The following is a 12,247-nucleotide window of genomic DNA, read 5'->3' as shown; positions in this document are numbered from 1 at the left end:
CACCTGCCCTAGCTAGGCACCCATCCTACCCCTAAACTCATGTATGGGAGAGAAGCAAACTTCTTCTTAGCAAGAACCACTGTATTTTGGAAGCTTTTGTCATGTCCGTTTCGTCTACACCCTACCTCATCCAATTATCGAACATGCCTGAGATGTCCCTCTTGTGGAGTTCAACCCTCTTCGTGGTGTACTCTAATTGTGGGTGTGTATTTAGCTTATTTTCCCATCGGACTGTAAAACACATAGGTAATGAACAGGTCCTTGCACAATGTCTCATAGGACATTAGCTGAATACATGTGAATTCCTGAGGGTGCCCGGAGGAAAAAAAACATTTGGACATTTTGTGATGTGTCATTCTCTGGGGGTTGATGATGACATCTACCTTCACCTGGACGAACAACAATGGAAACAGAAGCTCCTTCCCCATCTATCTAGCCACAGCAGCCCACTGTTTGGAGAGAATGTATTGAAATGTTCTGTGATGTACAAAGCCTATGTCTGCCTGTGCCCTGAGCTCTGGGATTTCTCTTTTAAATCAAAAAAGTACAAAGAGACATCAAAAGTTTTCACTTACACTGCTTTTAACAGCATACAAAGAATATCATATAAATGTGTGTGAAGAAGGCGCCTATTTCACAAACTTACATGAATATACTATATTCAAACAATCGGAGAGAATACTCACGAGATTATTAGTAACACATTTTGTTTCAGCTTTGTGTATTAGATGATAGAAATATGGCCTACTTCAGAAACTGTTTGAAATATGAATTTCTCATATGCAGTCGAGTTAAAACTTCAATTTTCTTATTCAATTGTTAAAAACCATTTTGAGACAATAGGATTACTTGCCTCAAATGAATCCAGGTTAAATAATTTTTATATTATTGTTTTTCTCTAGGGAGATTCCAATGTCTCCTTCTCTAATAAATTTTTATAGATTACAAAAATATCTTTTATAATTATTGTAAATTTCACAAACTTACTAAGTGATTAATCCAATACATATTTTAAACTCACTAAACATTCCAAAATCAGATCAGCATTTTGAAGAGAAAAATTTAATAAATTATATGAAATACATATGTAAAGCATTTCATATAAATAAGAGTCAAAATCAGCTCAAATTTAATAATGTCAAGAATTTTAATGAATATCCTATAAAGAAGAAGAGTCAAAATCAGCTAAGATTTAATAACGTTAAGAATTTTAATGAATATAAAATATTAATGGAAAATATTAAAACAGAAACTGTTTAATGTAATTATAAATGCCACCAAAGTAACAATATACTTTGAAAAATCACCATGTATTAATTAGAGATAAAAACTTGCTGTCATCCACAACAGATTGACTTGACTAGATACTGTATAAATAAACAAGACTCTTCAGCAGTTCAAATCACTAACACTGAAGTAGAAGTATTGATTTTACAGTTGATTTTCTTTTTTACTATGCCACCTTATTTAAACATACTAAAATAGCACTTAGATACAAATGATGAGTCATTAGTATTTAAGCTTTTAAACAAAAATATGTAAATTACACTTAAAATGAAACACACCCTACCTGGGTTTTCCCCTACTAGAAGGCTCTGTTATGGAAAATTGTAGTCTACACAGATTTCCTCCTGGGAAAATTGAACTCAACCATGAATCTCTGTTTGGATATTGGTGGCTTCCTTTTTTTTTTTTTTTTTTTTTGAGACACAGTCTCACTTTGTCACCCAAGCTGCAATACAGTGGCACCATCTTGGCTTACTCCAACCTCTGCCTCTTGGGTTCAAGCGATTCTCTTGCCTCAGCCTCCCAAGTAGCTGGGATTACAGGTGTGTACCAACACGCCTGGCTAATTTTTGTATTTTTTAGTAGAGATGGAGTTTCACCATGTTGGCCTGGCTGGTCTCAAACTCCTGACCTTAGGTGATCCACCCACGTCAGCCTCCCAAAGTGCTGGGATTATAGGCATGAGCCACCATGCCCGGCCATATTGGTGAATTTCTTTTTTTTTCTTTTTTGTTTGTCCCAAACTAATATTAAAATTTATTTATGATATTAAAATATACAAATAGTTTCTGGGGTTGAGAGTCCTGAAAAATATTGGGCTACTAAGGAAAGCATTTAATTTCAATTTTATTATTATTATATTATTATTATTATACTTTAAGTTTTAGGGTACATGTGCACAATGTGCAGGTTAGTAACGTATGTATACATGTGCCATGCTGGTGTGCTGCACCCATTAACTCATCATTTAGCATTAGGTATATCTCCTCATGCTATCCCTCCCCACTCCCCCGACCCCACAACAGGCCCCTGTGTGTGATGTTCCCCTTCCTGTGTCCATGTGTTCTCATTGTTCAATTCCCACCTATGACTGAGAACATGCGGTGTTTGGTTTTTTGTCCTTGTGATAGTTTACTGAGAATGATGATTTCCAATTTCATCCATGTCACTACAAAGGACATGAACTCATCATTTTTTATGGCTGCATAGTATTCTGTGGTGTATATGTGCCACATTTTCTTAATCCAGTCTATCATTGTTGGACATTTGGCTTGGTTCCAAGTCTTTGCTACTGTGAATAGTGCCACAATAAACATACGTGTGCATGTGTCTTTATAGCAGCATGATTTATAGTCCTTGGGGTATATACTCAGTAATGGGATGCCTGGGTCAAATGGTATTTCTAGTTCTAGATCCCTGAGGAATAGCCACACTGACTTCCACAATGGTTGAACTAGTTTACAGTCCCCCCAAGAGTGTAGTGTTCCTATTCCTCCACATCCTCTCCAGCACCTGTTGTTTCCTAACTTTTTAATGATTTCCATTCTAACTGGTGTGAGATGGTATCTCATTGTGGTTTTGATTTGCATTTCTCTGATGGCCAGTGATGGTGAGCATTTTTTCATGTGCTTTTTGGCTGCATAAATGTCTTCTTTTAAGAAGTGTCTGTTCAGGTCCTTTGCCCACTTTTTGATGGGGTTATTTGTTTTTTTCTTGTAAATTTGTTTGAGTTCATTGTAGATTCTGGATGTTAGCCCTTTGTCAGATGAGTAGGTTGTGAAAATTTTCACCCATTTTGTAGGTTGCCTGTTCACTCTGATGGTAGTTTCTTTTGCTGTGCAGAAGTTCTTTAGTTTAATTAGATCCCATTTCTCAATTCTGGCTTCCGCTGCCATTGCTTTTGGTGTTATAGACATGAAGTCCTTGCCCATGCCTATGTCCTGAATGGTAATGCCTAGGTTTTCTTCTAGGGTTTTTATGGTTTTAGGTCTAACGCTTAAGTCTTTAATCCATCTTGAATTGATTTTTGTATAAGGTGTAAGGAAGGGATCCAGTTTCAGCTTTCTACATATGGCTAGCCAGTTTTCCCAGCACCATTTATTAAATAGGGACTCCTTTCCCCATTGCTTGTTTTTGTCAGGTTTGTCAAAGATCAGATAGTTGTAGATATGCAGCATTATTTCTGAAGGCTCTGTTCTGTTCCATTGATCTGTATCTCTGTTTTGGTACCAGTACCGTGCTGTTTTGGTTACTGTAGCCTTGTAGTATAGTTTGAAGTCAGGTAGTGTGATGCCTCCAGCTTTGTTTTTTTGGCTTAGGATTGAGTTGGCAATGTGGGCTCTTTTTTGGTTCCATATGAACTTTAAAGTAGCTTTTTCCAATTCTGTGAAGAAAGTCATGGGTAGCTTGATGGGGATGGCATTGAATCTATAAATTACCTTGGGCAGCATGGCCATTTTCATGATATTGACTCTTCCTACCCATGAGCATGCAATGTTCTTCCATTTCTCTGTATCCTCTTTTATTTCACTGAGCAGTGGTTTGTAGTTCTCCTTGAAGAGGTCCTTCACATCCCTTGTAAGTTGGATTCCTAGCTATTTTATTCTCTTTGAAGCAACTGTGAATGGGAGTTCACTCATGATTTGGCTCTCTGTTTGTCTGTTATTGGTATATAAGAATGCTTGTGATTTTTGTCCACCGATTTTGTATTCTGAGACTTTGCTGAAGTTGCTTATCAGCTTAAGGAGATTTTGGGCTGGGACAATGGGGTTTTCTAGATATACAATCATGGCTTCTGCAAACAGGGACAATTTGCCTTCCTCTTTTCCTAATTGAATACCCTTTATTTCCTTCTCCTGCCTAATTGCCCTGGCCAGAACTTCCAACACATAGGCTCAAAATAAAAGGATGGAGGAAGATCTACCAAGCAAATGGAAAACAAAAAAAGGCAGGGGTTGCAATCCTAGTCTCTGATAAAACAGACTTTAAACCAACAAAGATCAAAAGAGACAAAGAAGGCCATTACATAATGGTAAAGGGATCAATTCAACAAGAAGAGTTAACTATCCTAAATACATATGCACCCAATACAGGAGCACCAAGATTCATAATGCAAGTCCAGAGAGACCTACAAAGAGACTTAGACTCCCACACAATAATAATGGGAGACTTTAACACACCACTGTCAACATTAGACAGATCAACGAGAGAGAAAGTCAACAAGGATACCCGGGAATTGAACTCAGCTCTGCAGCAAGCGGGCCTAACAGACATCTACAGAACTCTCCACCCCAAATCAACAGAATATACATTCTTTTCAGCACCACACCACACCTATTCCAAAATTGACCACACATTTGGAAGTAAAGCTCTCCTCAGCAAATGTAAAAGAAGAGAAATTATAACAAACTGTCTCTCAGACCACAGTGCAATCAAACTAGAACTCAGGATTAAGAAACTCACTCAGAACCACTCAACTACACGGAAACTGAACAACCTGCTGCTGAATGAATACTGGGTACATAATGAAACGAAGGCAGAAATAAAGATGTTCTTTGAAACCAGCGAGAACAAAGACACAACATACCAGAATCTCTGGGACACATTCAAAGCAATGTGTAGAGGGAAATTTATAGCACTAAATGTCCACAAGAGAAAGCAGGAAAGATCCGAAATTGACACCCTAACATCACAATTAAAAGAACTAGAAAAGCAAGAGCAAACACATTCAAAAGCTAGCAGAAGGCAAAAAATAACTAAAATCAGAGCAGAACTGAAGGAAATCGAGATGCAAATAACCCTTCAAAAAATTAATGAATCCAGGAGCTGGTTTTTTGAAAGGATCAACAAAATTGATAGACCACTAACAAGACTAATAAAGAAAAAAAGAGAGAAGAATCAAATAGACGCAATAAAAAATGATAAAGGGGATATCACCACTGGTCCCACAGAAATACAAACTGCCATCAGAGAATACTACAAACACCTCTACGCAAATAAACTAGAAAATCTAGAAGAAATGGATAATTTCCTCGACACCTACACTCTCCCAAGACTAAACCAGGAAGAAGTTGAATCTCTGAATAGACCAATAACAGGAGCTGAAATTGTGGCAATAATCAACAGCTTACCAACCAAAAAGAGTCCAGGACCAGATGGATTCACCGCTGAATTCTACCAGAGGTACAAGGAGGAACTGGTACCATTCCTTCTGAAACTATTCCAATCAATAGAAAAAGAGGGAATCCTCCCTAACTCATTTCATGAGGCCAGCATCATCCTGATACCAAAGCCTGGCAGAGACACAACCAAAAAAGAGAATTTTAGACCAATATCCTTGATGAACATAGATGCAAAAATCCTCAATAAAATACTGGCAAACCGAATCCAGCAGCACATCAAAAAGCCTATCCACCATGATCAAGTGGGCTTCATCCCTGGGATGCAAGGCTGGTTCAACATATGCAAATCAATAAATGTAATCCAGCATATAAGCAGAACCAAAGACAAAAACCACATGATTATTTCAACAGATGCAGAAAAGGCCTGTGACAAAATTCAACAACCCTTCATGCTAAAAACTCTCAATAAATTAGGTATTGATGGGACGTATCTCAAAATAATAAGAGCTATCTATGACAAACCCATAGCCAATATCATACTGAATGGGCAAAAACTGGAAGCATTCCCTTTGCAAACTGGCACAAGACAGGGATGCCCTCTCTCACCACTCCTATTCAACATAGTGTTGGAAGTTCTGGCCATATTGGTGAATTTCTAATGATGCTTGTTATTATTTGAGAAGGAAGGAGCTGAGGGTTTTAGAATAGAAAAACAAAGGGGATGTCGGAGAAGGAGTGTGGCCTCTGCAATGGTCAACAGTGCAAATGAGTTCCAGGGGAAGGTCATTCTGGGTTTTGGAACTATCCCAGCCACCTTAGGCATGGGGCTACTGGAGGAGGATCTGCAAAGGAGAAGAGGCACCTGGCATGAACATAGATCAGGCCTGAGAAATGCCTGCTTCTCCACATGGGAATTTTAATAAGACGCGCTCAAAGCATCACAGCTATGCATGTTATTCTACCTACGTGGGACCACACAACACCCTGAGATTAAAAAAAGGTAGGAATGGGGCAAAGACTAAAATCAGAAATGCATTAATCATGTAAGGTTAGATGACCAGACAGGAAGAAAACAAAGGCAAAAAATAAAACTCCCACTAAGCCTGTTTCCCATTTGCAGTAGAAGAAAACAATATAGAAGCTTCTCATTGAAAGTGTGGAGGAAAGAGATAAGACAAGCTGCTTGTGAGCAAGAAAAGCAAAAAAGAGAATTAATTTCACAATACCCATTGTGATTAATTTATGATGTACAAAATGCCATCTACATATAATTTGTTTGTTGTATTATTTTTGTTGATATCTTATTGAGAATATAAAGATGGGCTCCAGCAGGCTCATCTCATCCCCATCCTTTCCCCTTATGATGGAAAATCCCTCAGTTGCAGTTCTAACATGAGCCCTTTTAGGAACCCAGCCCTGCTGATTAGAGAGGAAAGAGGAGCTGTTCTAAGTTAGACACAGGCATGGAATATTGACTTCACAGAGAGGTACATCTAATCATACAAGAATTTCTTTAACAAGGTACCACTAAAAATTCAAAGAGACAAAGAAAAGTAGAAGTAAAAATAAAAAAAATGAAATGAAGTAAGTGCAGAACAGATTAAATCAGCTTCCTAGCACTCTTCCAACCTGTAAAACTTTTATAGCTCCCTGAAAATGTATAAGAAACCAAAGAGGTGGCAAAAGGAGTTTAAATAAAAACTGTAAAATAAGTAGGGAATGTGGGAGAAGCTGCAGTGAAGAAAGTCTACAGCATAATAATCCTCATGCTCTTGACTATGGTAAGGAATTTCTCTGGTTCCGGACACTAGAACCTGTTTACCAGACAGATTCTGCAAGGGAGGATGGACTGTGTGGAGAGACTGTTTTGTGATGGTGTGAAATATCTCTTATGATTTTTCAAGTATCTTACATTTATTCCTTACCAAATTAATTATTCTAATGACTGAGTCACCTCTCTGCATGTTCAGTACCTAAAAAGGAGTTCTCCATTTGCAGTCGATTATTTATTTTAAATGATGCTTCACTTTAGAAGAAATATACACTGTATAGATGTAGGTCAGTCTTTCCATGACTTGACAACTTCTGAGCATACTGGTAAAGTGAATAAATAAATCAATTATGCATTAATGACTAACGAAAGATTCTTCATCAGCATTGTCTTAGTCAGGGGATGCCAAACCCCCTGCTGCCCTGTCTGAGGGCTCAAGGTCTAGTGGGGAGGAGGGCACGCAGGTGGTGAAAATGCAGAGGGCCAGCTGCTGTGGTGGAGGCAGGTGCCAGGAGAATGGCAAAGCATCACAGAGACTGCATGGAGGGTCAGCAGAGGGTCAGTGGAGGCTCATGATACGCACTGATACCAGAAAGACGCAAGACTTGCCAAGTGAGGGGAGTGAGGAAAGGCATTCCAAGCTACGGGCCAGGTTCACACAAGTCTAATTTCCTCAGAGGCATCATGTGATAAATGCTGCAGTAAAACCAAAGTTGGCAGGATAGAGCATGTCACATGGGGACTTCTAAATAATATGGTCCAGGGTGGAGAGTGGCAGAAGAATTTTCATTTGACAATGGCTTTTTCTCAAGCAATAAGAGGGCCATGAGACCAAATGGTTGTACATATGTATTCTAGAAATTTTCTAAGAATCTCAGATATCTGACAGAATGTCAGAAACAAATGCACTACAAATAAATAAACAATAACCATTCTAACTGGGAAAATGTATTTTATATCACCTGTGGCATTGACATGAACAGCATTTCGTGAAACATATCCTATAGAAGTTTTCAGTGATACATCCCAGATCTGATCTTAAAGCTGGAAAAATAGCACTTATTAGATTTCAGTTCAGTAGTCATGTGCAGAAACACAGCTTCCTTGTGCAAGACCCATGATGGCAAAGCCACACTGTCATTATTCCTGATCAGCATTATCAAATTCACAAAAAAAAAAAAGGTAGGTTCTGCATACTCTGTGAAATCTGATTGTTCAAACCCAGTATCTGTCAGCATCATGGATGTCTGACTCTAGGTCTTTGTGCGTCAAAACCCTATCAGCCAAGAGAAATGAAAGCGTGTACTTAATACTGAAGAGTAAACTGCAGCAATATTATTCATCATTGCAAAAAAAGATTCTTTTATATAAAAAGCTGTTAACAACATCATCCAGATAAAGGAATAAGGAAATAGGTAATCCAGACACGTATTAAGAGATGCTGTGAGTTACATAATTTAGGAAGAAACGTTGGCTAATGGGGATAAATATATGAGAGAGAAGAAAAACGTTCTAATGTTTGATAGCACTGTAAGTTGACTATAGCTAATAATTTATTGTGTATTTCAAAATGCCTAGAAGATTTGGAAATGATAAATGTTGACAGTAATGGATATCATAATTATCCTGATTTGATCATTAGACTTTGTGTGCATATTTCAAAATAGCACATGTATCCCATAAATATGTACAGTTATTACATATACCAAAAAAAACAAAAAAGAAAAATTAGTCACAATGTGAAAAATAATTTAAAGATAAAATAAAAATTATGTTTAAAGAAAATGTGTATTAAAAATTTAAATATCAGACAAGTAAACTATATAGATTATAATATATATTTAAATTACTATTATTAAATGAATACAATGTCCTTAGAACAATGCCTGGCATATACCATGTGTTATACGTGTCTATTAAATAAAACAAAACAAAACTATTGTGTGTGCCAGTTTTAATACCAAGCAAAATACTCCTTAAGAACCAGCCATTAATTTAAGCAATATTCCTTGGCACTGACAAGGTGCCACGGACGTTTCCAGTTCCGTGACTTCCAGCAGTGGACACAGCAGGTGCTGCCTCCCTGAGTGGCATTCTACCAGGAAGCATAAGCATGGACCAGGCATGCTACCTAAGTAAGCAGTCCAGTGCGTTAGAAACGTGAAGTGCCTTTTATTTTGAATCTAAATTTTGTATCTACTTGTTCATTCAGTTCCACTTAAACCTGAATCTATCTGAGAGCACTTTGAATCTGCTAAGAAGGAACCAAGAGTAGACTATGACTTTGTCACATCAGCATTTTACACGTAGCTGAAATATCAAATCATGCACAATGATGTAGGTGATAAATCATCTTTCACCCAGATTTCATTAAATCATAAAATATTAAACAAAAAGAGAGAGTGTGTTGGGAAAATGGGGAAATGAGTGTACCTAAAGAAGCCTCAGATGCTCAACTGACACCACCTGAGAGTGAGGGCTCTTGAGAAGTGCGAAGCGTGAAGCCCATGTGAAATGTGAATCTACTCTCCTGCAGCAAAGGGTCCTAAAAAATTGTTTCTGCCTCTGATGTAAAGTTCAAAGGTTTGACTATGAAAAGTGCAAACTAAAGACATTAGGAGCTTTAACCATGGCTCAGATTTGTTTCTGCATCCCAGTGGCTCACTCGCTGATGGAAATACTTGACCTCAGTCTTCCCTTTTTTATCGTGCCATATTTTATATCCTGCCATGTTCCTGGCTCCATATGGTGTTTGATAGTCACCTGCTCTTTTTCACAAATTGTATCTCTGTTTAGGGTTTTCTGCAGTTGTTTTCTCCCTAAATGTTGAGAAGGTAGAGAATAAGTAAGCTTCTGCCGGCTTTGCCCAAGTTTTAAATTTTCATATATCAAAACTGTAGCTGTCTAGAGCTGAATGTGCCTGCAAATGTGAGGCAGGGATAACATCCAAGTGAAGCCACCCATGAGGGGTGCATCCATGTCAACGCACAGCTCCTACTTCCACCCTGTCATACAACTGCCGTTTCTGAATGTGGCAAGGCTCCCAACACCTGTGCCTTCACATACATGGTTTCTATGGCAGTAACACTCTGTATTCTCCCCTCCAACACTGCTGCTACCCTGGCGCGTTGGTCACCCAGAGTATCCGTACTCAACCTTCACAACCCAGATCTCTCAGTACTGCTGTGGAAACAATCCAGTCCGTTTAGGAACAGTCTTCCTGTACTCCCGGTGATCTTGTTATTTATATCTATATCATGTCAGTAATGTGATGTAAGTGTAATGTGTTTGTAATGTGTGTGTCTACATGGGTTTCCTCATAGAGAGGTCAATCCCATCGAGAATAGGACCTAGGCTTAAAAAAAAACCTTACCTCTAGATTTAACGCTGTGCATTCACTAACTTTTGTGTCAGTTTTCATCAAATCCACCTAAGTTGTTCAGTTTAAAAAAAATCTGAAATGATTAAAATGTACTAAAAATTGATAATTTTACCAAATATAAAAATTGTGAAGATTTAAAAATGTCATTTTCTAGTTTATGTTTTTAGATTTTAAAAAAATTACATTTTACTGACACTATTTACACAAAACGCTTCTGATACAAACCATTCCTAACTTCTTATGAAAGAAAATAGTCCTAAAGACATCAACAATTAGAGTGCAGTTAACATTTCAAGAACCACTGACTCTGTTTGGCAATGCTTCTCCATGTCCCTCAGTAGCACACTGAACTTTTACACTTAACCAGAATAAGGCTAGTGTTCACCAAAGTCATGGATAGTTAGTAAAAGTTTATCGTCCTACAATCTTAAAAACTTTTCATTTTGTAAAACTTCTAGAGAATAATTGAATCAATATAATAGGAAATTTGGCTTTTCTTTAACTGAATGTACATTAGCTTACACAAAGGTCATGACACTGATTCAAAGTGAAGTTACCGTATCAAGAAACTGTATGTTTCTTGATAGTAGCTAATCTTTTTTTCACTGTCAAAAGATGTATTCTTGCTCAAATGCTATGTAAGGGAGACTCATGAATGAAGCTCATGAAACAAGGCCAGGCAATGCCTTTTAGCCATGACACTATCAACTTCTGGAGGATCAAAAGTAGGAACACCGCATGTATCTGTGCTAGGTTATGTAAAAATAGGCTCTGTCACCAAACACATAAATGCTAAATATTTGGGGAACTACAGCAAATAAGAATTCCAGAAAATAACTGTACTGCTCGAGGAATTTTCTTTTTTTGGAATATATTTTAAAACGCACACACCCAAAGTTTTCCTTCACTGTCTTCCATAAGAAAGAGTGCTCAAAGAAGAACAAAGTGGCCCACGGAAAAATGAGAATTAGAGAAAACTGACAAATCATTGATGATCCTCCAATTTGGGTGAAAAATAAAATAGGGGAAGGAGACCCTTCTCCACGAATATCCTTGGATGAATTCAGAAGGAACCCTAAGAAAGGAATGGGAAAGCCAGGAACAGGTGGCTCATTTACAAAACAATGAAAACAGTTCTGAGCTTCCCCTCCTGAGCCTTTGTTCAAGCTCTTTTCTCTATTTGGAAGACTCACCCATTATTTCTAAAGATTCACATTCACCTCTCCTTAGGGACTGTTTCAACTGCCAGTCATGGGCAACGCCTCCTTCCTTCTTTGTCTCCTGTTCCCATTGCACCTATGAGGTATCCCTTCTTTCTCTGTACGACCTTAACCGTTTATCTCTGGCTTTTAAAGGTGTTCTGCTGCCTAGCCCGTTGTGTCATTGTATGTGTGTATTTCTAAGTCCCACTCAGCGCAGGGATGTTTGGCATGTCCTCTTAACTTTACAGAACACCACAGAGTGCCTTGCACATGCTAGCTACCCAATAATATTTTTCAAATAAATGATGTAAGCATTAATTCATCTATTGACTTGATAGAAAACAATTTGGATTACTTCTAAATGTATCTGCCTGAAATTTTACCATTTAAGACTTGTTACATGATGTGGTAATTGTAGTTCATGTGATTATAGCCAGAAGGGAAATGTACCACATTACTAACCACTAACAGCTCTTTGTGGATG

This window comes from Gorilla gorilla, chromosome 2 (genome assembly GCF_029281585.2).
Source record: "Gorilla gorilla gorilla isolate KB3781 chromosome 2, NHGRI_mGorGor1-v2.1_pri, whole genome shotgun sequence".
Lineage (NCBI taxonomy): Eukaryota > Metazoa > Chordata > Mammalia > Primates > Hominidae > Gorilla > Gorilla gorilla.
This window is presented reverse-complemented; position numbering follows the sequence as displayed.